Source organism: Aplysia californica, unplaced genomic scaffold (assembly GCF_000002075.1).
Source record: "Aplysia californica isolate F4 #8 unplaced genomic scaffold, AplCal3.0 scaffold00240, whole genome shotgun sequence".
Taxonomy (NCBI): Eukaryota; Metazoa; Mollusca; class Gastropoda; order Aplysiida; family Aplysiidae; genus Aplysia; species Aplysia californica.
Genome location: NW_004797510.1, coordinates 691445 through 696566, shown reverse-complemented (window position 1 = coordinate 696566; position 5122 = coordinate 691445).

Genomic DNA, 5122 nt, shown 5'->3' with positions numbered 1-5122 from the left:
TTATTTTGGCCGGATTAAACTTTGGTGGACCCACCATGTTTACGTGTGTACTAATGAAGCCATAACAGTGGTGGGGGGGGGGGGGGGGGGGCTGGCAAAAATATAAAATAAAACAACCCACACAATCTTAATCACATTTACATGGCAAATTATCAGTTGGAATGGGAAGGCAATTTCCAAAGAGCATTTACACACTCAAACTCAATCTTATGAGAAGAGAACTCGTTTAGATCTACAGGTTTTTTTTACTCATATGCACCCGTTTTTTTTCTAGTAGTATTTTACATGCTGAACACGACTATGGCCTTCATTTTTGCCGCAAATCAATAGTTATTGAGTTATTGGGCAGGGCAAAAGGATATATAGAAGTAGAAATAAGACTAAGAAAGTGGTGATGGATGGGACACACCTTAAGAAAGCCCAGCGGAAACATCACAAGACAGTCACTGCAGTGGAACCCACAAGGAGCACGAGGCAGGGGTAGGCCACGGGAAATATGGAGGAGATGAGTGGAAAGGGACATGAGAGAAATGAAGCTCACTTGGAACGAGCTTGGAAGGACGGCTCAGGATAGAGATAAATGGAAGGAGCTTGATGTGGCCTACACCAGAGACACTAAAATATAGAGACAGGAAACGAGGTCTCGCGGTCCGTGACAACAGTGCATTTGCGAACGTGACCGCTGAGACGCGAGCTAAAAATAACCAGGCGCGGTATTGACAGCGAAGCGCGTCGCGTCTAGCCTAGGCCTAGGCCTAGCTTTCTGCGGCTTAGGCCTTGTGCAATCAGAGAACTGGCCAAGGTTGCATATTTGTAAACACTGCCTCTACAATCTATACTCTTCTGGCCTACAGAAAAATTTACACATGTGGAAGAAAACAGGACAACATATTTAAAAATTGAATTCTCGATCTAGGCCTAGTTATAAAATAATGTTGATCTAGCATAAAACCAATACATGTCTTGATAACGTAGACCGAAAACTAGATCTAGATCTACATCTACATCTAGATTATCTAGATCTAGATTCGAGAGATTTAATCTAGCCAGTGTCAGTAGTTACATAAGAAAAAAAGGCATCTAGATCTAGATCTATAGGCTTCCAGCATAATAAAAATTATGCCTGCCTTAGCCTAAATATAACTTCGATCTAGCTTACAACATAAGCAGTTTAATTTAAGATAGCCTAATAAAGGTTCATACATTTTTACTTATTTTACTAATTAGTTACATATCATTAGCCATGCATGGGGTCTGTACTGTGGGTAGGGAAGAGTTGGCGAGAAAAGAAAGAGAGCATGCGATAGCATATATAGATCTATAGGCCTATAGGCAATGATGAGGAAAGGCAACAAACTGTAGAAACAGAAAACAGATTTCGTTTTGTGTACGCTATAGGCATTGGATAAGAACAGGAATACAATGCGACAGATCGAACCCACCAGAGGCCTATATAATAAATATTATATAACATGAACACGTTACGCATCTTTCATGGTTTAATAGCACTTTACTGAAACTGGCTCTTACAAGTGGGTGAATGTGACAGTCTTTCTTACTAATCTTAGACTGCTTTGCCTTATGCATTGTCTCTTGCTGATTCTTATGTCCATACTTCTCTGTCAGGCACATAAATTTGGGACATTACAAACTTCAAGGGTGGCCCAGACAGGGTCAAGCTAGCACTTCCTTACTTCATTGAGTAAACTTTGTAATTTCTTTGTCTCTTTAATTTTGTTACATGTATTCCGTAGTAGATCTATTACAGCAGGACATTGTCTTCTTAGATGTCAAGGTTTTGTTTTTTCCGCTTTTAATTTCTTCTTCAAAACTCTCACATCACATTGCAGACACTTGATCTTTTGCCATGGACAGGACCTGTATCCTTTGGAACTGGCCTGAGGGAACAATAATTATTTATTTTGGAGGGTTTGGAACAGTAAACAGCATGGGCACAGCATTCAGCACTAGAATTGTTCAATATGCAAATTTCCAAAGGCAGTACGTACAGTTCAAATTGCTCAGCGCACAATTGTGACAATGCATTTCCATGGTACACGTATAGGTGACTTGCTATCTTGAAAACCAAAGTAAAGTCAGCCTTCCGATGATAATTCATTACCCATTTAATTATTTTTTTACATCAGAAATATATTCTAATTTTTTGGTAGGAGTGCGAAAAACTTAGATTGTAACACAGAGTTTTACAGGTAGGCCTATACTATAGACCGGTGCTCACAATAAATAATACACTGTGGTGGCCCATACTCTCACGTGTGCAGTTAAATGTTGCAAAATTCATAAATCCACATAGAATATAGATCTAGGTCTACTCCTTTAGTTTCATTTCATAAAAGAGAAAAGTGCTTGATTGATTAACAGTTTTGAATGAGTACATCTACTGGAGATTTTAAAATGAATAAAATCTTTTTTGGATAGTTAAATGACATTCATCCCACATTTAACCCCCCCCCCCCCCCCCTAAAAAAAGGGTTTATTTTAGTTTTAGTAGAGGTTTTACGGCGCTCGCAACTGATAAATAAATAAACAAATAAATAAATAAAATAATTAAATAAAAGATTTTAAAAAGATAATAATTAAGACGGAAGGCATTTGAAAACAAGTGCCTTTTCTTAGGTGGACTACTCTAATCTAGGATACAGTCTAGTTTTCATACAATAAACTTGAATCTTGCCTGGCATATTTGGATTGGTTTAATTCTGATGAGAAGCTTCAATTTTTAAAAGAATTAAATACTAAATATGTTTCACTGCTCTATCTAGTCAGTTCCGCAGAGGGGGAGTCGAAGCACCACGGTACGGTACATAGCCTACGTATGCATTCTCCAGGTCTACAGTGTGAGTGTGATAATAATGTAATTTTTAACTTTTAAAAATTTATGGAACTTATCAGTGAATTTTCAATGCCCTCACACCCTCAAACTGATGAAGAATTAAAGGGGAAATCAATACTGGGTGATCCCAAAAAATTCTTTCAGATCACTTGAAACATTTTTTAAAGCGTGTTTTCTTTTCTTTTCTTTTTTGGAAAAGGGGGGGGGGGGTAAGCGCTTTACTTTACTGCGCTTGCGACAGCATAGGTCTCACATGAACAGGCGGGGCACACTAAACTTCTTCAGTTTGGTAGGAATTTTTAATTTTGCCCAGGTGGGGGGCCATGCAAAGCCTAGCCTACTCTTTTGATTTTAAGAATACCAAGGGATCCTTAACTTGCGCAACTTACACACGGGACCTCCGAGATTTTTCGCCCTTATCCGAGAAGGCTAGGTGTTAGATCTTACTTACCATAAGATCAGGTGACTGAAAGACAGCAGTCAGAAAGGAGCCAATGAGTGGCAGTAGTAGTAGTTAAAGGCTGCAGAAAGAGCCAGGAGCCCCAGAGGAGGCAAAAGGGGTGTGTGGAGGGGGGGGGGGCAGAAAGTGAGGAGGAAAACAGACGACAGAACATAGAGCTAGGAGGTGAAAAGAGAAAACTTAAGGGGATCCACTGGTCAGATCAGTAAAAATTTTGAAAAAATATCAGTTTTCGGATTTTGGGGTATCTTAATAGATATCAATATCAAGGATCCATCTTTAGAAGCCTAATTCCTTTATCAAACGTATAAATAGTTGGAAAATGCATTTAAGAGAGGCAGCAATGTAGGAAAATCTTCACCAAAAATTATCTCTCTTTGCAGTTTTCTCAGAATTGTTTATCTGACCAGGTTGCAACACTATATTGAGTAGATCTCAGAAAGTTACTGTCAGAATTGTTTCACATTTGGACACAATCTTTTATACACATTTCTCGATAACTTTACAGGAGCATTTTTGCTGTTTATGGTACACAATTGGAGTTTTAGGCCTGATTTATTTGACAAAATCTGAAAACATTGGAGACCTGAATGTAGTGCATAACAAGGACTGTAATGCTCACAAGTCAGTACAGAACATTCAAATTTGGCTCTGTAAGGTTGTTCTACCTACCAACAGTAATCGCCATGCCAAATATTAGGCTTCTATCTTGATGAGTGTTGATGATTGACAAAATATAAAATTGGTTTTAAAAATGCTGAATCAATCCTTTATTTTTGATGGCTCGAGATTATTATGACTAAAATCTTGAATTTTTTGCTTGGTAACCTTTTTTTGTACTATGTCACCCCCTTTGATGCAGAAAAGCAAGCTTTAGACCAAAAACTATAGCATTTGGGTGTTGACCATAGCTACACCCCCTTAAGAGAAGAAAAATGTATGTCCCTGTCATGTTTCAAACCTATTGAATGAGAGGCAAACATTGTAACCCAGACCACGATCAGACACCCCCCCCCCCCCCCTAGAAAAACGTGTATTATTCGCTAGATCTAGAATCTAGATCTAGTATAGCAAGCACTGGTATGACGGGACGAACTAGGCTAATCGACTGCACTGTCGCTTGTGTTGTGAAGAAGTAGAGGAAGGAGTACGTAGTAGAAGCAAACATTATAATAGGTCTATGTAATGATAATAAGGCCCAAGGATAGATCTAGATCTAGATCTGGTCCTAGTAGACCCACTAGGCCCACTACATTAGGCCCTTCTAGATCTAGATTCTAGTTCTAATTAGGACCTGGACACTGATACTAGATCTACAATCTATTATTTAATCTAGATCTAGATCTATATTATTATCTATATCTCTAGGATTCTAGGTCTAGAGTCTAGGTATTTTAGATCTAGATCTAGACTAGATCTAGATCTAGATCTAGATATTTAGATCTAGTTAGGCCTAGATAAGCCTAGATCTACACATGAGAAAAACGATATTAAATAAGGTTAATGAAAAAGTACATGTGCAAATTTTTACATTTCAGGGTCCTTTAGAAAGCTAAAGAATACTAGGTCTGGTAATTGTGCGATCTTGAATCGGCACGGACGCAGACTGTCGCAGAACACCACATACACTTGCGGGTGACTTGCGACTGCCGACAGCCGCCATTAGCTTTGTTTACCGCGCCTCGTTTCACGATCAGCTGGTGACCTGGATACGCGAAAAGAGGCTTCGTTTCCGCTCTCTATAATTAAATACTCTCTGCCTACACCCTGCCAGGGGTGAAAGGCATTGATGATGATGATCAGGGGGC